This window comes from Anoplolepis gracilipes, chromosome 6, assembly GCF_047496725.1.
Source record: "Anoplolepis gracilipes chromosome 6, ASM4749672v1, whole genome shotgun sequence".
NCBI lineage: Eukaryota > Metazoa > Arthropoda > Insecta > Hymenoptera > Formicidae > Anoplolepis > Anoplolepis gracilipes.
Genome location: NC_132975.1, coordinates 6,648,735 through 6,674,114, shown reverse-complemented (window position 1 = coordinate 6,674,114; position 25,380 = coordinate 6,648,735). Strand labels below are relative to the sequence as shown.

Genomic DNA, 25,380 nt, shown 5'->3' with positions numbered 1-25,380 from the left:
TCTCTATTATGGACACATACATATATTTATTAGGCATAACTAAATGTACATTAATAGGAAAAAATTGTATGTAAAAAAAATGTATTGCCTATAAATACAATTACAGATTATAATTCTATGTCATTATAAGGAAATGCAATTATAAAGAATTTTAATAATAATAGATAATTATTATATAATAATTAACAAGATTTATGTGAATCAACAAATATTTGAGAATTATACGTTTTTATATGAATTTTTTTAAATAAAGTTTCACAAAATTTTAATTAAATTTTTAAATTAAACTTTCGTTAAATAATGCTCGTCTATAAATGGATAAATATTGATGAACATGAAAATTTAATCAATGTTCGCTCAAAATAAAACTTACTGCTTTATATAGTATCGCGTTTTAAATTTGTCTGAAAATGAAAAATATTTAATGCGTCATATTTCCGTCGACTTTAAAATCCACCATAGCTCAAGTGTCAATTCCGATCACCTGTTATATCTCAGATTATTGCCCGAATAATGCCTATCCTGAAATCTGAATGTCTTTTCCTTATTCTAAATTCTAAAATAAAAGCCTTATTTACTCTGTCGAATATAATTTATTCTTTTAATTTAACATGTCATTTTGATAACCCAGTAAATAAATAAATTAGCCAATTTACATTCTCAAATATTTTCGGCACGTAAGGAAATACTTTTAAAATACGTTACTGTCTCTTTTATTATTATTCGTTATCGATAAAATAAGAACTCAAAATAATTTGCTTACCGACTATCGGTGCATGATCATTAAAACATAAATTGCGTGGTAACTGCATGTTTAATTTTACATGATAAGCAACTTTTTTATTTACAAACAGTAAAAACATAATAATTTTTAATTTGTGATAATATTATTTATTTCATTCTACAATAATTTATTTTATGTTTATAATAAGTATACATAATTTTTTTAATTTAATTTATTATCTAAATAATATATGTATATATTTATTTAACTGAACCGTTTTGCACATGATATTTATATAGAAATATGTTATCGTTTAACACATTATTGTTATAAAATATTCAAAAAGTTATCTGTTCGGCAATTTTGTTTGCTGCTTTCAACTTTAAATTTCAATTCAACTTCAAAATTCATTCTTGTTATTTAATCTTCTTAAACTTGTCTTTAAAATCATAACTATGTATAACTAAACGTTCAAAAAGATTTCTTAGAGTAAAGCTGAAAGGATCAGGACAACGAATCAAACAAATAGCTACTCCAAGCTACTATCATGTAACGTTACTCGGCGAAAATGTCGTCGTTCTAATCCGCTGTTGATTACACACCATCTTACCTCTGTATCGTATGTGATATCATGTGCACACATGGTACCCTGCAACAAACCAAAGGGTTCCTTTCATGAGCTAAGCTTTGCACGAAGCGAGCGATGCGCGAGATCGGATTTGAAATTTATCCGCGTAAAATCTCTGTCCTCGAATGAGATAAATCGCAAGGATCGACATGATACATGGGACAAATTCCGAGCGAAGCCGAAGCGTAAAAATCTCTACGGTAAGTATAATATAATATAATCAAATCGCGTCCCTTAGAAAAGATCCGGTTGACATAAGTTGCTAAAATTAGACACACGACATATGGATTATTTGACAAAACTGTCAAATCCTGAGAGAAAGCGACTTGTTGAGTACCATTTGTGTATCGATCGATTTTTTTAAAAATATATTCACAATATTATATCGTTATTTATTAGGTGAAACTTATGCGAATTATTTTGGGTTTTGTCGTACAATGTAAGACAAAATAAATTTTGCGCCGAGATATTACGTGGATTCTTGTATGGACGACGCGAGAAGCGGCGTCTAATTTAAGAGATAGAAAAGCAGGCGGGCAAAATGCAGCAGGACGCTGGAAGTAAATAATCGTGGAAGAGCGTCGATAAATAACGGTTTATTAACGCGCTAATGCCTTACGTGAAATTAACGGGAAGCGGGCGCGAAAAAGAGAGAGAAAGAGAGAAACCGTGACGAAGAGGGGAGAGGAAAACTGGCGTAAACTCCGTGTCTTAAATGAGCCCAGCGCATGCTGCGGTTCTAATTAAAACAAACACGATTATAAGTTTCATACTTGAATTTATAATCATGGCCGACATACGTCGACCTCTTAACGAATTTACGGCCGCCGACGTTATAATTTTCTCGGCAACGTTTCGCGATATTATTTCGACATTATATTCTCGACAACGCGGTTTCCGGCATAATGTCTCGCGTATAACACGTGTCCCCGTGTCAAAAATATACGTAAGCTCGAAACATGTGATCATCTTACCTCTCGCCTATCATCTTCGATCAATTCGCCCTTTAGTCCAAAATCCTAAGTCGAACCGTCTTTTGTGAGAATTATAATATTTTTATCGAACTTACAATGAGACTATCCACATATCGGCAACACGGCTACCGGGACATCGAAATCGGTGCCCCGATTATATCAACATTTAAGCACCCGCTGCGCGTGATCCCGTCTTAAGCTGAGCTTAAAGATCGCGTTAGTTCTCTCCGTTGCATCCACGTGCACTGGCTCGTTTTTCATCCTCCACGTGTTTAAGATTTCCTTCTAATATCCTGTCAGTGATATCTTCGATTTTATTCGATCAAGTATTGTTACCAAAATTTCATTAAATATATTGTTATTTTTATTGTTATGATGTACGTATTTATTATGTACATAGCGACAGTACTTTATTATCTCACTAATACATAAATCGACATCCAAACCCATGAATTCTAAACATAATCGAGAAAAGTAAGAGCGAAAAGGATTTTGAAGTCTTTAGAATGCATGATGAATAGAAATTCTGTAGCAATCGTGTAACAAAAAATATATTGTTTAATAATTTTTTTACAATTTTTTCCATAATGCCTTTAGCATCTCTATGAATATACAAACATCTTTGGATTCTCAAGTAATCTCAGACTCAGGTAAAAACCCTTTCAGTATCTTATGGAAAAAAAGCACTGACTTTTGAACAATGACTAAAGTAACTTGAAAGGACATAAAATAAAACAAATTTATTTCTAGTTTTTATCTGCTAGTAAAAACCAAAGTTTCTCTTTTCTTTTGCTTCTCACGCTCTCTTTTTCCTTCTTTTAATATAACTTTTAGTACTGTCGATTTTATAATTGATTTTATAATTATTTCCTTAATATTCCAAAGTAAAATAAATGCTTCTAATCTGTTTATCTATTATATTTTTTTTCTTGAAATCTCCATCTGTATGTATGTATATACATTTATCATAAATTTCTATTTACAGTAGTTACACAATCAATAAAATAAATACTTCTTTTTCAAATAATTTAGGAATAAATAAAAAAATTGCGAAGAAAAGAGAGAATACTATATTTCATTAATAATTTATAGCCTTCTTCAAAAAGATATAATTTTTGCGCGTTAAAGCAAAAAAGTTTCAGAAAAAATGTCGAGTTAGTGTCGTCGTATTTTCTTGTTTAATTACAAAGTTATTATCGCACTCCGCAAACTCAGCGCGAACGTACATCAGGAAATTAACAACGCGGAGCTGGATAACTGAGCGGGCTTTATTAATTTATCGTTCGTTGTACATTACACGAGGACCGCGGACAGAAATCAAGGAAAAAGAAAGGAGGGAATGAAAAACGAAAGAGGAAGAAAGTGGAAAACGCGCGATAGCGGAAAACTTAACGCTTTTAATTATTGTATAATTAAAATTTCCTTGCTTAGCACGATCGTTACTGTACTTAAGAGAGAGATGCTTTCATTCTTTCCATGATTTCTGCCCTTCTGTAAAGATCCAATTAACTTTGTAGTTAGAAAAATTGACATAGAAATTAATTGAAGCACATATTTATCTTCATATGTCAATTAAAGGATTTATTTAGAATATTGTCTTTGAATTTTTATAATTTTTTTCTTTATTATATTTCAACAACCTTAAAATGCAAATTGTTTCTCAATCGCGATTGATTCTACTGTTGAGTTGAAAAATTTGCAAATTAAAATATACTACAGTCTTTCTCTAATGCAAAACACTTGCAATCAAAATTTAAAAAATATATATTCTTAAAAGATGTTGAGCCATTGTAAATTTTTATTTGCATTTCATTTATCAATAATAAAGAAATATTTTTCAAATTAATAATAAAGAAACTTGATGACAACTAGTCGCAAAACATTTATGTAAAATTAAGAAAGATATGTTTATAATGTACACATGCATAATAATTTTATTTCTCTTAACGATTCGGGAAGAGAACGAAGGATCTTGTATACCCAATGATCATTGTTTCGACGTTAACGATCAGAGTAACAACTGCTACACAATACACCCTAATTTACAGGCAGCTATAGATAAGTCTGTTATCCGCGATGATCGAGTTTACTCGGGAAAGGGGGTGTACTCGATTACCACTCAATTGGCCTGACTACTTTACTCGAGCTCACGCGCCCCGTACCCAAGGGTAGTGTCTCAAGCATAGGGGAAGAAGCCCGCATATCGATAATGAATTCGCTAGAAAGAATTATCTATTTTGGAAACAAAATTATCGGCGCATAAAAAAGTGTAGCTTTGATTATAAATTATTCAACATCATGCAGGCATATCCCGCCCTTTGAGAGCAGTTTTTTATTATCCTAAATAATAAATTAATTCTAAAATTGAAAAAATTAGGTAACTGTTGATTAAGATATTATTATGAAATATATATAAAGAATATATCAGAAATTCTCTTATTATCTTTAAAGGTGTTTTGTTTGATTAAAAATATGTTATTTATAAAATAAAAAATTAAAACTACTGATCAATTAGCTCGATATATTGATTGAAAAATATGAAATAAGAAGACAATAAAACCAAACGAAGGAAGATAAGGATAAAATTAGTATTTCAAACAAGAGAGAAAATTGTACTGAACACAAGAAATTATAGCAATTTTATTTAAGGCTAACGAGCCTCAGCATCTTTTATTGAGATAATTCGCAGAAACCTGATGATATATAAACAGCTCAGGTAGACATATATCTCTGCGGTATATCTATTTAATATTTTCTAAGGCATATATTTAAGTTACGCGAAGCGTCCGCGATAAGCGATAGTCCGTTCACGTAAGAATTCGGAGAGAAGTGATAAATTACAGGGGTCGGTGGGGTCGAACTCTAAAAACAAACGTGTAATTTACCAGTGGCTGACCTGTTCCTCAACATAATCGCTAGGCTCCGAAACTATAACGTCCCAGAGTGGATAATGGGCCGAGGGCGAAAGGGCACCCGGGATAGGATTATGATAGGTTATACCTTGGTAGAGGCGGAGAGGACTCCCGTTTAAGCAGTAATTAAGCCTCACCACGCCCTCGGTCACGCTTCTCATGGCCCTCTCTAACTGGCGTTTTGTAAATTATCGGTAAAACATCCCTCGGACATCTGACCGAATACGATACTTGCATACTTTCGCCGAGAAGAAAGAAAATCGCTATTGCTCTATGTATCAATTCATATATCAATGATTATAACATTAAAAGAGCCAATAATGTGATATAATTATCTACTTCTCGGCGCCGCGTCGGCGCGACTACCGTTTCGGATTACGTCACATCCATAGGGATGATATCCGTATCGAGGATCCTAAGGTTCACGTCGTCGCGCGTGATATACATTCACTCGTGTCTGGTTACCCTTTTAGAAGGAGGCCAACCGGCAGCAGCAGCAGCAGCAACAGCAGCAGCAGCAGCGAGTCGCGTACGCGAACGTAATTTCCGAAGGCACGCGAGGAGGAAGACGGGTGATCCGGGGAAGGAGGGGTGATAAGGTACCGAACTAGAGATCGACCCCTGGTGCTCGCGGTGGGACGCCATCTTATTTATTGTTTTAATTATATCAGAATATATCGTTAGAACCCGTCACGCAGCCGAATACGCGAGATTTATGCGATCGAAACAGCTCCGTCGCCCCCGCCGCTTCCCCCCCCGCGTCACTCCGACCACGTTGTTCCTCCTGAGTGTGTGTGTATGTGCCTCTGCCTCGCCCCGGTCTTTTCTTCAACCAGGAGGAGGTCCGCCGTCCCGCCGAAGTATCCAAACGTATGTGTTGACGCGTGTAATTTGTGTTCGCGACCGAAGTAAATAAATTATAACTTTGCAATCGTGCACGGACTCGTTTCGCGAGTCTCATCTAAATGTTCTCGTTCTGTAGAAACAAATCGCTCGCTTTAGCAAGAAGCGAATTAGAGGAGATTCCGTGAGATTGTGGAGAAATTCAAGTTGGAAGAGATAAACTGAATGTGTCAAATGTCAGACATGTGAGAATAGCAATCTATTTCAAGAATTATTTATTGATTATATTTTTGCTCGTTTAAATTAGTCGTCTATAAAAATAATTATATATCTAATAACACACTTAAAACTTTCGACGCACGATAATGTATTATTAGTAATTTGCTCGACGCGTCATCGTTCGTAAGCTGCTTGTACAACCATGAAAAGAGATGCTAATAAATATTTAGTACGCACAGAAGTATTTTACACGGGTTTACAAAGAACACTCGTGCGGGATACTCAGAGATTTGCCTACCAAATTGCCGTTTATTACCAGCGGGTTGTTACATTGTCCTCGCGCGCCAGGCTCACTCCGTTACAGTGCATTACAGAAGCATGGTCGATGTAAATTCACTGTATTTTATAAAAGTGTGCAATCTGTCAGTTAATTTCACACGTGACTGCGTGAAAGGTGTCCAGCCATGTACTACATCGCATTACGCGAATACATCTGTCAAATCATCTGTCAAATTTCAGTTCCCTTTCTTTTAAATAGTAAAGAAAATAACAAATATATACAATAATATATAAAATAGGGAGAAGATAAAAATAAATAAAAGAAAAGAAAATTGCCTTCTAAAACAAAGTCTTTAAGAAATTAAAAGACTAGGGTTTAAATGGTGTTTAAAATATATGGATCTTTTTTGAAAAAATTTAGACAACATTCCCTATATCGCGAACGATGAGCCAAGCGCATCACAGCGTTCATTGAGCTCCGATCTTTTTGAACGGACAATCTTGTTTTTTATTTTATTTCTCCTGGTCTCTCATTATTTTTCTACGAGAAGCGGGCGGCGTCTGGGCGCGCGCCCGCTGGTATGTCTGGTATTTTTGGCCGGCGCGTCGTCTCCGGCAAAACAGTTGTCCCCGGGCTTCCTCGACGAAGGCTGGCGCGTTCTTTTGTCGAAAGCGCGATTTCAATCAACATTATGTCAGCACGTATATATTGCAGAAATATAGGACAATGTGAAATTAACTTTTCTAGTACGAAAGAAATCGTCTCGATCGTCGAATCGGGAATCGAGAGGACAGAGAAATTCTAAAGAACGGACAATATTTTGTCGATTCCGCACACGCGACCGTGGAGATTCCTATCTACGGTTGATAAATTACTGTCTCTACTCGATCCTGGTTTCTCTCTGCCACCTACCTTCGATCGAGAGGCCTTTCTCTCTCTCGCGCGCGCGTCCAGGATACGGGTCCCGAGTCTCTCGCTCCGCGCCCGAGGAAGTCCACCCTTAATATTAATTTGCCCCTCCATTGTCCGCTTTTATTACTCACATATCTTACCGATTTTTACTTTTACTGTTTTCTCAGGCCTTTTACTCGCCCTTTCGTGAGTCCCTCACCTCTGCTTATGTCAGGCATTTTCGGGACCATCGCTTCGGACACCCGTGCAAGGTGGTTTGTGCCTGACATATGTGCTTGCAGTCCATATATCTCATAATTTATATGTATATATAACATACATAATTGTAGAAATTCCCACACATTTATGTTTTCTAAAGAGATGCTTCGATATAATAACATTTTTTTTACTCAATTATATAAATGCGTTAATCTCTCTGCCCGCGTGCATGCAAATAATATATATTATTTAATTTTTATAGATATACTTAAATATTTAAAAGCCTTGTTAATTAAAAAGTATTTTATCAGATATTCAAACAAGGACTTATTTTGAAGCAAGAAATTTTTCATTGATTTTAATGTTATCCCCTCGCGATGTGCGAAATAAAAAGTAGCAATATAAAGAAAAAAAAAATGCATTGCGTTCCCAAGTGAATTCATAAATCATCAGAATAGCGGCTTTAAAACGGCCTGCAACCTGTTGATTCTGCGCCAAACAAGAGCGAAGCTGCGTGCATTCTTTATCGCACTTGAAGCCAACCGGTAATAATGTCGTCCCAACAAAGATTTGCGAAAATTAATGCTTTACTCGGCGGACCATGGCTGATGACAAGTTTCTATCATTGTCGCGATTCCCTGCAGAACGAATCTGCAAAGTAAATTAGCAGGCAATTTCTTAACAAATTGCAAACGCCTACAAAATTTGAGAATCACGAAGGGATCTCTCATGGGAGCCATTTCGCTTACAAGACGCATCCTACGAATCAATTTTCATTCTTGTCATCGTCAAAATACATATTACTTCGTCGGTTCTATTGTGCAAATTTTATAACAATTTATTATCAACATCATCGCAAAAAATTCCAATGAATTTAAAATTTTATTAATATCTGTAAACTCTGAATTAATAAAAAAATGTATGACAAACCTAACGATTATAATTGTCATTAATGCAACAATCTATATTATAATAATTTTATAATTTATGTAAAAGACAGTATTTAAATTATTTAAATCCATACAGACTTTTACAAATAATAAAATATTGCTTGTTATCTTTGCCTCTAATATCAAATTAAATTATTATAGCAATCATAATAATAGTTATTCTGGATTCAAAATTTGAATATAAAGGCTCAAAACATGCTTGCTTGCATTAAACTCCCGATTCGTTGTCTTTCCTCATATTAGCGTCGTAGCAATTAATTAAATCAAATACTCGCAGAAACGGCGTATCCCGCAAGTCTATTAAAATCAAATCGCTTTGAAATCATAACTGACAAAGCTAATATGCATTATTAGGCGCTACGCGGCTTCGTAGTATATACCTTGCAATGTCGAGGATGAAAAGAGTAGGTTGAGCAAAGGAAGGAGGGTAGAACCAGAGTATCTCGTAATATGTGGCGGAAACGGTGCCTCCAAAGGGTTTTCAACGGTGGCTTCTGAAGCAACACTAGCACACACATACAAATACACACACACGTTTTGACAAATATATCATGGAATTTAATATACCCACCTTCTCTCCCTTTAGAAGCAGTCAGCTAACGGTATGCGAGAAAAGGCGCGCGCAAAAGCCGGGAACGAATTCTTTGAGTACCAGAAGCGCACGAAGAACGAATCCGTCAAAGGATCCGTTGGTCTCTGGTGTTAAAAAAATCTAAATACTACCTCAGAGTACACACACACACACACATACACACACACACACACACAGAGGGAGCCGATCAATGTAGAAAGAGAGAGGATCTTTCTCCTTTATTAATATCACATAAATTGCATACAAAAACCTTTTTCAATTAATTTCTTTGACTGAAAATATATATTATTTATTAATATATATTATTTTTTAATAAAGATATATTATTTATCTAATATTTATTATTGATTAATAGAGATATTTAGCAACAGTAGCAAATTGGTTGACAATTAGTCATTTAAATAATACACAGTGCTATAATAAAAAATAAAGATATTCTTATACTGATAAATTCGGCTCGTGCCGATTCGATTCTATTTAATTTTAATATTACAAAAGAAAGTTTAAAAATTAAAAATTAATCTCTCTTTATTTTCATAAAAAAAAATAAATACCTAAAATTAATATTAAAAGTTTGTTAATTTTTATTACAATTATTTAAAAAAAAATTACTTGCAATTGAGGGTCAGCATCGATTATTTTTTTCAGCAACATCCATTAAAAAATTGTTTTGTCATTAATAATAAGTATATGAAATTCCCATCTCTCATTCGTTTTTTCAGTCGCTATATTAATAGTCTAAAGTCGTCTTGTTAGGCGAAGAAACTTCGCATCCCATACTTCTCAATGAGTGATCCGGTACAAAAGGGAGCACAATATGACGAAGCACGTGCGACCGAGAGTACGTTGGAGAGACCAAAACACAGTCGTTGAGGCATTCGCTCTCTCGGCGAGGTGCAAGAAATCGTTCCCGATTCTCCCGTGGCACCGGCACGGCGACGCGATGTCGCCGAGAGAATAGGAGATCGGGGGCATTTTCCCTCCTCGGTCGCTAAAAGTCGCCTCACGACCCCATTTCGCGACGTTTTAGACGGACTTTCTTTGGCGGGCGCTCGATTGTTCCGACGCGGAACAATCCCCGGGGCACCTGCGTCGCCAGGCATCGGGTTACCCCTCAATGACGTCGCGGGGTCCGGAAAGTCGAAATTCGGAACACCTGATGAGAGCGGCAGTTCGCTGGGGGCCCCTCTCCCCCCGCCCCTCGCCCCGTTTCTTGCGGGCTTCCGGCCCGCCTTTTCTCTACCGCGTCCCGTAGCCGTCGTCTTCGGGGCATACATTGTACGATCTCGTATGAGAACGGAAGTGCAAATTACAGGCCGCGAGTGGCGAGCACCGAGATCTTTCTCACGATGTAAGTGCACGTTACGAGGGTCCCGTTGCCCTCGGCGGGGGAACAGAGGAGCCACGTAAGTCCGTTGTACGCGTGTTCGAGGAGGTGCACGCGCTTTAGTAGACTGCATTCAATCTCTTTATAAAGAAGTTCAAATGTGTGTTTAAAGATTTTCTCTTTTTTCACAGAAAGGTCGAAAATATTTCTCTAGAGAATCGCATGGACCACTTTCAAGATAAGTATATATTTGAGATTGCATTAATAAATTGAGAAATGTTATAACTTATAAAAGATAACGGAACAGGGTGCACAATAAAATAAAATAAAATGCATTACACACACACACAAACACACAGAGGTGATTTAAAACCACCTACTTAGATTATAATAATCAACAAGCATCAAATCTTTACGAATATTGAGCTTAAATGTCATTAATTATTGTGATAAATTAAATGTAAATTGAAAATTATTTTCTCTTCTTTCTATTATTTTATTCCGTTATCTTTTGGCATTCTTATAATATGAGATGAACAAATTAAACAGAAAATGTATAATTGAATAACGAGTATAAATGCGTCAACCAGATCGTAAAATTATCGTGTCGAAATGCAGAATTTTTGAAAGTAATAACCGTGAAGAACATAAATGCCGTGTTGTATAAATTTCAGATTTTATGCGATCACATTGACGTTATGAATATTATTTTTGCTCGCAATATAATAATCATTTAATTTTGCCAGGTGCTTTAATTAAATACATGATATGTGACAGAAACTCGAGCGCGTGTTAATCGATATAATTAAGGATAATTTAGTTAAAAAGTCAACATATATTACACAGCAGTGCAATAATTAGATAATTAAACATGGTCTTTCTTTTCAACTTCTGTTTTTTTTATTATTATTAAACCAGTATCGTTTTGCACATATTATAAAATCGAGCGAGAGGAATGTCCTGAACTGTCATATGCAAATTCAGAAAATGTAAAAATTCTTCAAATATTGACTAATATTTGTAAGAGCTTGCTGCAAGGCAAAAAAAATCGAATAAAATCGGGAGAGAAAATGTCGTGAATAAGGATTCTCGTCAATCGACGTCATGGATTCTCAGGAATAATCAATGAGACCGGACATAATGTCCGGCCGACTAAGATGGCGTTGAGACGAGAAAACTACTCTGGTATAACTGATAAAGAGTAAAAAAAGAACCGAGACCGGCAGCCAGCATGCGCTTCTGATTGGCCAAGGAGTCGCTGGGCGGGAACTCGACAATCGACTTTTACAGTCTCTTGCTCTTTCACCCGTGCAACGTCGGAGCACGAGATGAAGAAACTAACGACACCGTTCGGGGAGATTATTACGCGAGTCACGATCTTATTTTTGCATTCTCATTTGGTACCTTTCAGCTCTCTTTCTCAAATAATTATGTCAGCGCTTGCCATCAATACATCGATTTATTAAAGAAATAATTATAATTCGTGAAGTATTGTCTGGTTATAAATGATACATTCCACGACGAAAGGTAGCTTTTTTCTTACTTACGCAGACGCACATTCAAAAGGCATTCAGAAGACATCCCGAAGGTGTTTTTGAGACGTCCCCTTAATGTTAGGGCCAGACACTATCATGTCTCTTGATACAAATAAATTTTCATGTTAAGTAATTTTTCAAGATAAATGATAATTTATTCATATGTCAGTATTAATACTATTATAAAATGCCATATAAAGAGGCCTACAATTTCATTCAGTCAATGTAGTTAATTTGATAAAAGAGAGGTCTGCTTACACACACTTTCACAAATGATCATAATGAAATGTACATTTCTAAATGTTTTTTTATTTGGATTTTTACTTAAAAATCATTGCTCCTCCCTTCCTTTCTTAAAAATCCATTGTCTATCGAATCTACTGACAATTGAAATATTCTAGAAATTTCAAGAAGGAAGAAAGAGCATTAGAATACTCGAGAGAATTAGAAAATCAATGTTGAAATATATCTAAAAATTTATTGCAATATTTTCATATTAACCGCTTATAATAACCTTTTTTAAAACTGTATAATATGATTTCGGACAAGAAGTCACGCGTGGATAACGCATCATCGTCACGGACCAATCGCGGATATATTAATAAACCTTTTTATATTAATTATACCTTTGATACATTCCGCTCGAGATAGATTCCTCGAAAAGGATCGATTGAGTGAGGATCGCGCGTATCGTCCTCGCGCGCATGCGTGATCATTGCGTGATTGCGGGCACCGACAATGACAACAAGCGCTACGGGCGGCGCGTGACTTGGCACCACGAGAGGACCGGGCTTAAATTTTAAATGTGAACTCACATGACATCGCGAACAAGGGATACCATGTGCGAGAACGATAAGTTTTCAGTAGGTGACAAAGTGGTCGCGCGACAGAAAGTCACAATAAATAGGTATAATAAAGACAATGTTCCAATTTTCATAAATTTTAAAATAATTCGCGAACTATTTTCTATATCCGTGGTTATTTAAAAATTAATATCATCTGTTCAGTCTATTCTAGCCAGATAGCGAACGTAAATTTATCTAATCAAAAATAAATGACAATTAATGTTCTCAATCATCTATAATAAATTAATCGCCTTAGCAGACGTTTTAATTTGCTTCTCTTCTCTTTTCATAAATCACAGAAGACATTATTAAAGAAAAAAAGCTGTTGATTTGCTTGATATATATATCATACAACAAGGAGGTAAGAAAAGATAATATATTAAGATGCATTCTATATTATTTTTGATAGATATCTGATATAGCTGATATGTCCGGTTAACGATCGAAACGCGACAGATGAAAGTAATTTACGCCTCTAAAAAAACACGATTTCGATGTTCTCGGTCGCGTTTTGTAGCGAAGAGAACATCGATAAAAGGATAATCCATAGAAGAATTTATGACTCGCTTTATTGCGTCCCAAGTTCCTTCCGAGATGGAAAATATGTAGGAGGACCGGAGAACCGGAGTGTAACAATAAATTCTGTAGAAGTACGTTATCGCTTCTGGGACAGTAACCGAAAGATGTACGATGCTGTAAATAATGAATTGTTTGAACATTTTTATTTTTCCAGCAAACGTATTATCGTATACTTTTAACGTATATCTTGACTTTATTTGTTGAAGAGAAGAAAAGAAAGAAAAAAAAGTAAATTTATTATTTTGTAAAATTTAGGAAAACCGTTTTATTTTCCTTATTTTCTCTCAACCTTTCTTTAGTTCGAGAATATACAGTTGTTCACATTGAAGACAAATAGTTGTCATATACAATGCTAAATGATATTTACAGTAAAGTGAGTGTAATGTAATATAAGATTTTTTTATACAAATATTTTTTAAATTAGAAAATTATATATTTTTATTTTTTTATACATAAGTAATATATTATTTTATCGAATGTATTATTTTATTTGGATATATTAAAGATGTAAATATATATGTTTTAAATTAATTTGTTTAAAAAAATACAAATTAATTGCAATCTTCAAAATATAATCTTGAAATTTAAAAAAAAATCTTTTTATTGGATTCTAAAAACTATAAATTTTAAATATTTTCTATCCTTTAGATATTATTTTAAACATTTGTCTAGAGAAAGATCTCGTACAAAAATTATATATAAATATAAATTATATCAATCGACAATTTTAATTAATTTATTAATTAGCACACTTATTTAATTAATTTATTAATTATCAATTAACGTACTTTCTGAAATTGGAGTAATACCAACAAGTGACAACACTTGTCGCATTTGGTCTGTATATTACGGCTTGAAATATCGTTTCTCTTCGTAAAGCGGCACGTTTGTTATCCCGATTAGTACACGCGTATCATCACCGTTCGATTCTATTCGGCGCGGCCGGCAACAGAGAGAGAGAGTCGGACAAAAAGAAGAAGTTGCGCTCATGGAAGAGTGTGTGTATCATTGTATCGCGGCATTGTTGCCCGGCGAATGAACAGATGAGTTTCACTCGAAGACGCTTTAAGTCATCGTGCTTCGATCTGCCGGACCCACCGCGCTGGAAATGGACCGCGGGCTCTCCCGATGAATTCGTACGCGCATTAGATACCGTGAGAAATCATCTCTGTCTTTCTTTATCATCCTTTGATTATACCCCGCACAAATCGATTCGATATCACGTGTGATGATCTCGCAGCAGCGTAACCGGTTATATTATATACACATAAGTCTAACAATAAAGCGGATAAAAAAATAGGAATATAACATGAAAATTCTTAATTTATCCTTTCATTCCAAAGTGATGACAACGATTTTATCCCGTCAAAATATAAGGATTAATTGAGAAAAGGTAATAATTCAAGTCTCTCTCGTCTCGCGAGCAAGATAGGGCGGAAATGTAGCGAAAGCTCGCTATTTCCTAAAGCACCCTAATTCCTTTTAAAGGGCGACAATGTGATGGTTGTTGTCGCGAGTCCAAACAGCTTTTAGGAAGCGCGAACTTAGCGCGTGCTGCACGCACGCGCGAAAGAGTATCGGAGTACTTGAAAACATCTGGCCTCGTGCGCGCTTGGAGTCGAGTGTAATACTCTCGACAGAGAACGGAGTACCACTCGACGTACAAGTCCTTCGAGATAAAGGCATGCGTTTCCGCGCTTTTGAACTCGCACGCAGCAACGACGTAAAGAGCGGACAGACTAAAGTCGGGACTCGACGAACGAGAGTCCCTCGCGTATTAATTTCCACGTCGATTGGCAGCGTCAATAGTGGCCTAATAATAAAGCGCGTCGAAGCGACGAGTACTGTCTTCCAACATTTTTTTCCCCTCTTTTTTCTTCTTCGTCGTTTTATTACTTTATATATTATCTATACACGTCATATTTAAATACGTGTATGTATACGCACATAAGTTGCGAATATAATTGAAATTTTTTAATGTACGATTGACATTTAGGCTTGCTGTTTATTCTCGTTTCATACGTATTGTTTCATTCATCAGCTGATTTATATTAAATCGCTTTGAACCTACTTTCGCGCGCGCGTAAAATTTTTAATTATCGGGAAATATTATTAGCAAGTAGCAAAATTTCGATTGCTAATCTATATACATAAAACTAGATACTTGACGACCACATATGTTCAATTGATCATCATGCGTAACTGGTAGGACTTTAACAATTTTGACCATACGATTTGACGAATATTTTTATTAGCTATTTTTACGACAAGATATCTGAAAACTAGATGCCTTTTTTGTTTACAGTTTTATGGACTTAAAAGTGAAAGCATCACAAGTGGCTCCATTGGAAAAATGAATTCATATTTCTCCAGGTCTTCAGTGTTAAACGCACCTGCAAACGGTGAAAATCAGAAATTTTCCATCATCATGATTGGTCTCTTTGCGTAATTATCGTATTCGTTTCTATCTCGAATCATCGGTTATTAATTATTGAATATTGTAACTGGTGAAATTTAAAAATCAAAATTTCTTGTAAATGCATTTAATTCGGAAACTGTAGTACAAGATTATAATGTCGCCCATGTGTTATCGGAATTTCCCCATGTAAATCATTATAAAACGCATTGCAAAAGTCATACAACACTGTTATGGAAGATAGATTATATCTTAACACGCGGTACAAATGTGTTAAACATTTCATATCAAAATAGTCCGCCGTTTCCTCTGTTCACGGTGGTCCAGTGATACTAATATACACGAGAAGTCGGAAGTGTGCCTACCGTCAGCGAATATCCGACAGCATGTAGACGGACCCCCCGCGAACGGGCGTTCATTGTCGCGGTTGTTCGCGGGGGGGCTCCCACGACCAAACGTGCCACGTTCATCGAATCGACATTGAGTATGTTCTCTGCAATTTCGCTAACGATCCCAGAGAAAAGGGTGAAAGTGAATCCGTTCATCGAAAAAATTGACGAAGGAACGTTTTTACAAAAGAGATATGCGGTTTCAATCACGTAATATTATTTTCATGCTATTACTATTTTTTACGACTTTAATTAAATGTTAAATAAGTGCAAAGTGATTTTTTTTTCATTGTTACATATCGATAAGAAGTTTTATCATCGTAAATACTTGAACGATGTTAAAGACAGTTAATAAATTTAGTACATTTCGAGATTTATGAATTTGACATTATGCAAAGTACTTTTAGCCCTTTAAAATATAAAATTAATAATGAATTAAAGATTTGCCCAATAGAATTAAAATTTTTATTTTTATGAACTTTTGTATATATAGACATTATAAAATTTGATATAATATTTACGATTTTAAAATTAAATTATATTCTACAGAGCAAAACTTTATAACTTCTACATCTAATCACATGGCGAGTAATTTAAGTTTTCTAATCAACAGAAAAAATTTAATGGACAAGTGCCGTTTGCATATTTAATCACGCATTGATATCGACTAACGACTCGGTGTTTGAGAAAAGAGAGATTATATAGTAATTATAGAAACTTTTGTCTATAATATAAATAAAAAAAGAAAGAGAGAACATATCAGTCTTGAATCTAATCGAGTCTGAAATATCCGAAAAGAACAACAAAGTTTGTTGCCGCATGATTAAGCAGGGACATTAGATTGCGGTTCGCACGATTGTATATAAATGTTCACGTCAAATAAATGACTAGTAGCGTACAGAGAAGGAAAATTTAATAAATCGCATTTGGTACATCTAACCATCACCCATTAATTATCGACTAATGACTTAGCGACCGGAGGGAACAAGGATTTACAGAAATTATAGAGTTTTATCTATAATATAAAATTAAAAAAAGAAAATAAAATAAAAAAAGAAAATAGTCTGTTTGATGTCAACCTAACCGACTCCGAAACACCCGAAAGGAGATCAACAGGGTTCATTGCCGCATGATTAGGCGCGTACACGCTAGATCGCAATTCGCGCGATCGTATACAAACGTTCGCGTCAAACGAATGACCAGTAGCGTACGAACGAGGACCCCCCGGGACTTGGATTAAGATAGGGGGCAAGTATAGTGAAGAACAAGGGAGGTCTCTCTCTCTTTCTGTCTCTCGCGTGGCGGGCGCATTGTCGCGGTTCTTCGCGGGGGTTCCCCGCGACTGAATACCGCCGCGCTCTAGGAGGCATCGCGACGCCTGCTTTCGCTCTATAATTTTAACAGCCGACTCGATGATTTCGTCCTCCCGGTTTTTTCTTTTCCCTTTTTAGTCGCGTATTCGGGCCTTGTCGGTTGCGCGCAAACAACGCGGCCACCTGGTTCGTTCTCGTCGAGAGAGCATGATTCTTAGATCTAGCTGTCAAATGAATCGCTCATGAAGCGATTGAGACAAAAAAATATATATATTATTTTTAATAGATTGAGTGATTCCAGAACGGTTTATGGACATTACGTGGATAATCGATGCCAATTAAATTGCTTCAAATATAATATAATATAATTTTGTTTTTAAAAAATTATATTCTCTGTATTTTTTTATGTGGTTTCTAAAGTCTTTTTTTGTAGGAATGACAATTAATTAGAGAAAACGTCAAAAGATTACATCCTAACGGCTACGCTAGGGGGTAAGTATTCATGAAAATGGAGGAATATATATGTATGTATTTCAGCTTTAGAAACCCAGGGTGGTTTCGTTTAGCGATCATTACGCATTTAGCACTTGCGTTTCCGGTATAGGACGCCTGGCTTTCGGCCCTTTTCCCCTTCCTTCAGAGTCACCGGGATAAAGTAAAGGGACCAGGGGACCCCCCATCTCGCCTTTATTCATTACCAAAAGACCGATGTTGGCCGCACCCGACGTTAAGCAACGAACACGCAGAGTATGTGGGACATCGTGCTCTCCGTATGTCGTCCGACTTACCCCCCGTGTTTCCGCGTGTGTTGTCCTTTCGCGCCCGCCACCCTGTTTTAGAAGCACCACCGCGAGTCAAATCGACAAATCCAATGTTGCTTCGACGGCCACCATCGATACGCAATTAATCCCTGTGATAAAGCAACAACATTTAAAAAAATATATTAAACTGTCAAAAATATCGCGCGCAAAGCTTATTAATATGATAATAATTTTCAAGCTTTTGCGATATCTAAAATATTAGATACTCGAATTTTAAGATCAAAGGAATTTTTTTTGACAAAGCACACATATATTAAATATTATTTTTAATAACGAATCAAATATTAGTATATAAATATTTATATTTTTAATAACGTAAGTAATAAATATTTATATTTTTAATAACTAATCAAATTTTCAAAAAACAGTTAAAAATTGTGCATCTTGGAAGACTCAATGTATCGGAATGTGATTATTTGTTATTCGATACTACAAAACATAGGCGCCCAAAACATTTGTCATAAACAGAGTCAAATGATCATCTATTTATCTTACATGCTGATTTGCTTTGAACAGACATTTTAAACGGAGATATTTAAAAAGACACACCGTGAAATAGTGACACCGTTGCGTTGAAAGATAGCCATTGTTTGACCGCACGTGGTGTGAACGCGGCGAGCGCTCGTAATCCTAAACAAATTTGCGGATTACACTCCCAGCATGAATTATTTAATCCCAGCACGATTTCATTGGTTTAGTTTAGTAACCTGTGGGGCTTTTACAGAAGAGATCGCACACGCCCGCTCACCATGATTCTTGCTTGCTAATTCCCTCCCTTTCTTTGCTCTTGCTTGTTTCCGCCTCCGTTTGACTTCTCGTTCGCCCATATTTATCTGTTTTCTTTTAAAATTTGTTAATTGCGTTAGTATTTAATATTCCGCGCGACAGAAAAAAAGATGCGATTTTTGTGTAAACAAACGATTCGAAATAATACTTCTCACTTGTAAATTTTGAATGAATGACAAATTATTATTCTAAAATATTAAATTAATTTCGCGATTGCACAAGATAAAATAGATTTTGAAATACATGTGTTATTTATTTAGCTATTGTATTTTAAGATCTTCGCAATAAATTCAAATTTCGTAAGATATCCATCATTTCTCGACTATTATTTTCAAACGTTCTGGCTAGCCTTTAAATTTTCGCTTCACGTCATATTGCTGGTCGGCGATAAAATTTCACGAGAAGGGTAGATGGGAACATTATTTATGGCGAGTAACATCGCGAATCAAGATGTTAAGCGTGGGCGATACGACGAAATACCGTCGGTCGAAAGGGCGCGAGAAATGTCTTGCAAAAGTGGATGCACGATTCTTGCGAACGAGAAAACAATCTACCACGTGTTATTTCCACATACTTATATAATATATCAAATACAAAAAGATGCTTAGTTAATCTTAAAAATTAAAAATAATAAGACAAATAAGAAATGCATTTTTTACCAAGTATTTTATTCATAAGATAAAAATAAAAGTGAATATATCTTTCGAATAAGAACAATTTTTTAATGATTTTAATATAAAGTTTACGACGGTCTTAGGCTATGTGTATTGTAAAAAAAAAATAAAAATAACGTTACTTAAAGACTAACGTTATATATTGATCCAACTGCTAATTTTAAACATTAATATTCTTCTCGTGAAGTCTATATTTTTATGAGAATTTTCAAAATTAAAATTATGTAACTGATTTGGGAAACAATCCTTCCTTTATATGTATAATAAAACGGGATTATCCTTTTAAATAGTCTTGCTCGACTAAATACGTTTTAATGAAATTCTTTTCCGGGATCAAGGAAAAAATTGAGAAAAGCGAGATCGAGTAAAATTTCAAACTATCAATGAACGGAATAGGTATAAACGTGGTGAGCCTCTCTCGGCATCTCGATGGATCCGGCACCTTCGTTCTCTCTCGTGAGACAGCGATCCAGCTCCTCATCGTCTAGACAGTCTAAATTTGAATAATATTTTTATGAATGAGTGGACGCGCCATAAATCCTCGCGTGAATACTGTTCGGGACTCGGTCGTGGAAACACGAACGCAGCACGCACGATACGCGGACAAGATACTAGTGGAATGATACATCCGAGAGGACGAAAATGAATAACGAGAGAGAAAGAGAGAGAGAGAGAGTCTATCGTTAAGCCTGGTCTCCTCCCTGATCCTGTGACTAATAGGCTTATTATTTCATATCACCTCGCATTTGTTACAGATGCATGTACAACGGCGTGACGCGAGTAGGTTTGACATTTCCCTACCTAATGCGATGTTTACTTTAATAGCGCGGAGAAGCGGGATTACACGTGTCTCGATATAAACGGTACACATCAAAGATCTGGATGCATCTCGTGTCTGCAGCTGTTAGCGATGTGAATTATGTCGCTTCAGTCTCGCGTAATAATTAATTAAATAAAAGATATGAGACTCTGTAAATGTCGCTGCTCAATATTGTGTATGTGAATAATTGCGACTTTAATAAAAATCATTAAAAATAGTACAACTACTTTTTTCACTGCTTTAATACAAAACAATCTGTATCGTATAGTTATCATTAATTTTTATATTAAATAAAGTAGAGCACATTATTTGTGACAAAAATAACGATTACTCAACACTCTTGGTTTTATAGAATAGAGGTTTTTCATTCAAGACTGTTTTCGGTGACGTGTGCAAACGTAAAGTGTGCAAAATGGCCCATATACGGTCTCCCATAACGTAAATCTAACTTGAAAGAAGAGCGAGAAGAAGATAAATCGACTAAAATAAATTTTCTGTTTCCCATAAAGATTGCGTTTTTCCATTGATTTTATTGTTCTCTGACAACCATGAAAAAGAGATTGCTTTGCCTCGTGCCAGCCAGATGTTTCTCTAATTACTTCGACTCCCAACCGTGCAAAATATATTCCGAGCATTATTGTTCAAAATTTTATTCAAGCCACTTTTGAGCGCGAATCATTCTCATCGTACCAGGTATAATTTGTTTTTTGCCTCAGTCTTAAACATTTATCATAAAGCAGCGAATGATTTATCAGCAAACAGGCCCTAAGTAATTCGAAAACAGGACCAAATTTTGCCGTAAAAATATCAACAAAAAATATCAAAATTAATATATGTCTTCTAAACTGACATATGTATTTGGTGGAAATATTAATGTTCAATAAATACAATGCTATTGGTTGATTTGTTTTGTCTTTGCTTTTTATAAATACTTGAAAGTTTCATATAAAAAATTTTTTTTTAATTATAAAAACTATTTTTTAAAATATTTTACTTCAAGCTCAATAAATTTATAATTCGATAATTTAACATCCTCTTAGTTTCAGTAATTTTTAATAGTTACAATCTTTTCATAGAAAATAAAGCATATCATAAAGTGTTGATCGTGTTCACAGTGAGCAACTGCTTCCGGTACTCAGCACCGCATTCGATTTTCCAAACGGTCCATAAAATAAGAAGAGCGCGGTTTGACCAAGAAGAGAAGTGCGACAGAAATGCGCGCAGGACGAGTCGAAGGAAAAAAAGACGTCCGAGTAAAGAAAAAGAGGAGAAGAGAAAGAGAAGGGTAGAAGAAACCCCGAGAGAGTAGAGAAACACATGTCGTTCGCTGTATCCCGCGGTGTACCGTGGGGTTCGATGCGTGAGATTCATATATTAAGCGGCCGAAACCCTCCGAACCTCGTATGAGAATAGAAGAGCGTAAGAGGGACAGTCAGAAGAAGAGAAAGACGTGATAACGGAGACGAGAGGAGGAAGGGCTACGGTGGTATATGTAAGGGCAAAAGAGCGCGAGCACGCGTAAAAAGAAAAAAAAAATGATGAAGAACGAGATGAAGAACGAAAGGAGGAGGAAACGGGTGAGCAATGAAGAATCGAGAAATCCACGAGAGAAAGAGAGGGAGCCAACACGAGAGGAAGAGGAAAGAAGGGGGTGGAAAGTGGGAAGAGAGAAGAAGGACGCGTTCGAGAAGGGGAACGGCTGTGAAGCGAACCAGAGACAGATGAACTAATGCTAACCGCGGGGGGCTCGTGCTTTCGAGCGTCTAATGATTTAGCTGGTGCAAAGACCGGTGCCGGTGGTATTGATGCTGATGATGGTTGCGGTAAAGGTTCTTCGCTGCTTACTCCCTGATGTTTGTCTCGAGCATTGCAAACTCGATGATTTTTGACCGAGCCTCCATAAATTCTACCTAGGCAGACGTTACTTCCAGTATAAGACAAACGTCCTGAATGCTCGAATTCTATCGGAAACTCTTTTCTGAGTGACGACGGCATCAAGGATCTATTTTCTTTTTGCGTGAGTACACCAAGTGATCGACAAATAGTGATTACTCCAGAGATGTGGCCGGAAAAGATCCGCGACGTCCTAACGAAGTCGTAAGATAACGCAGGGCGATTCTTAATGAATATTTTTAAGAAATTAAATGAGAAAAAATACACTTACCGATACGGATTCCACGCATTTCGAAACCTATTGTCAGTAGACTTTTTGGCTTTTCTCTCAAAAAGTTATAATGTATAAATTATGTTTTCCTTTCAAATGTATTTTTACAGACAAAAATAGTGTTAGCAGAAATGTCATATGTTGTGCGTCCATATGTTTGCCGTTTCTTTTTCAACATAATACTATACAAGACTATTGGGATCCATTTCTAGGACAAAATTTCTTTAAAAAGGCTTCTTTTCTACTAGGTAACAAATTAAGTTTTGTTTCCTCTGCATCTCTCCAATTGCTTGCATAGATTGTTTAACCGTCATAAACGTTTTACAACAAATATTAATTTACAATAATGATTTACGATTTTATTTGTTTTACGATTTATTTACGAGTTTATTTATTTTATAATTTATTAGCCACTCATTATTGTCATTGTCTTCTAGATGAAAGAGTGTGTCCTTGTTCCTTTCTGTTTTCAAATGTTTTTCATGATCTTTAAATTCTTGTACAAAAACTACAAGATTTTTGAAAATTTTAAAATAAATATTTTCTTGTCTGATGTCTGATTAATTTTTAGCAGTCAAAATTTTCCATTGATTGAGAAATAAAAAATATAAAATATAAATAAAAGATATTTGAAAAGAACGACACGCAAGAAAAGATAGAAAACTTTCTCCATATCTATTACATTTTTTCATATAACTTATTCATATATCTATATGCAAACTATTTATTTTTTCAAAAATAGAATGTCATAACTTTCTAAAATTAAGAAAAAATGTTTATTACTAAAAAAGAAAAGAAATTGATAGTTCCAATTTTTTCGAACAAACCAGCAGTGGGTGTAACTGGGAGTCAGTTTCGAAATTTTAACAAAAAATAGGTCGAGCGTATTGTCGGATAGAACTTTAAAAAAGAAACTTTTACTAATTGTAAAACCTAAATCAATTATCTTTTCAAGTTTCGAGAAAATGTTTAAATGTGCGGATGTCTGAAATAATTTAAAACAAATGCATTTTTCTCGAAACTAGTAGGAGACAATTGAATTAAGCTTTAATAAAAATTGTTTTTTAAGAGTTTTTCAAAGCTCCATCCAACAATATTCCACTCGACCCATATACCTATTTGAAACTTTAAAACTGACTTCAGGTTACATATCTACTTCCGGTTTGTCCCAAGAAATAAAATCCCTCACTAATAATTGCTTTGAGTGTCTGGTAATAAAAATCCTAACTTCCTATGGTGTTTCATTTTAAGAAAAGTGGCAATATATTACGTGACAATATACTACATTTATTTCCAAATATTTATGTTACTTTATATTTTAAAATTAATAGAGAAAGAGAGAAAATGCTTGCAGCAGTATTTCTAGCTAATTTATCAAATATTTCTTTTTGTAAAAATAATACTATTTTATATTTGGCATTAAATATATTTTTCCATAAAAAAGATTTTAAATTTTGCAAAACTTGTACCAGTAGAGATATAAAGAATTTTTTGAAAAATCTAAATCTACTATTAGTATAAAATATACAACATGGCTCGAATCTTATACTTTTGTTCAAACTATTTTTTTATTATCATTCTCTTCGAATCGTACATGTAGAATTTGCTTTTAGAAAACGTTTCAACGTGAAAAAAAAATAAATCTCTTACTTCAATGTCACACACATACATGCAATATACTTAAAACTCATCCAAATCAAAAGAAAAATATTTGCAAAAATCAATATATTATTACGTATCAATATAATAATACCATAGTTATCTATTTACGCATAATGAAAATATTAAATGCAATTAATGAATAAAATATTAACATTGACAAGTATATATAATTTTATATATGATAGTATCTAATAATTTTATAAATAAGTTATAAAAGTATAGCACAAATAGTAAAATCTCTCTGAAAAAATTACTTGCTAATTTTTCAATGAAATTTTACTGCTTTGATCAATAAAACCTAAGCTGGACGAGCAAAGAATGCTTTCTTCGTTATTTAAATCTTATCATTACTTTAATCAGTGACATTTATGTCAACGATTCTGATTCAACTTAATAAGATATGTTAGTCAAATCAAAATTTTAATATAATTATCGATCCGTATCTAGGAATTCTATTCTATCCAAATATTGGAATTCCATATATATATATATATATATATATATATATATATATATATATATATATATATATATATATATATATATCTAGAAAAATACCAAAATAGATACTATCTATAGCACATTTATGTTCGGAAACTCAGGTATCAACGTAACACAAGATAATGAAAGTCACTTTCCGTTTCACACCGACCATTAAAAGTTATTCTACAGCCTTTCAATGGCCGATAATTTCGTGCGGATTATTGTTACCGAGACAGCTTGGGTGGTTTTACTTTTTCACTTCAGAAGGGCTAGTTCGAATTTTCAAATCGACGACGATGTCCAGTCCCGGGAATTCCTAACGAAACTCCCATTG

General features: G+C 34.9%; 1 protein-coding gene across 1 annotated transcript in view; it reads right to left on the bottom strand.

Annotated features, from left to right (window-relative positions):
* Window positions 1-1,282: 1,282 nt before the first annotated feature.
* The window catches only part of Rim (Rab3 interacting molecule), a 206,539-nt gene continuing 182,441 nt past the window's right edge, over window positions 1,283-25,380 (bottom strand). Inside the window, exon 31 of the transcript XR_012046905.1 lies at window positions 1,283-1,373. The gene's annotated coding sequence lies outside the window, so the exon portion shown is untranslated. The remainder of the gene's footprint in view (window positions 1,374-25,380) is intronic.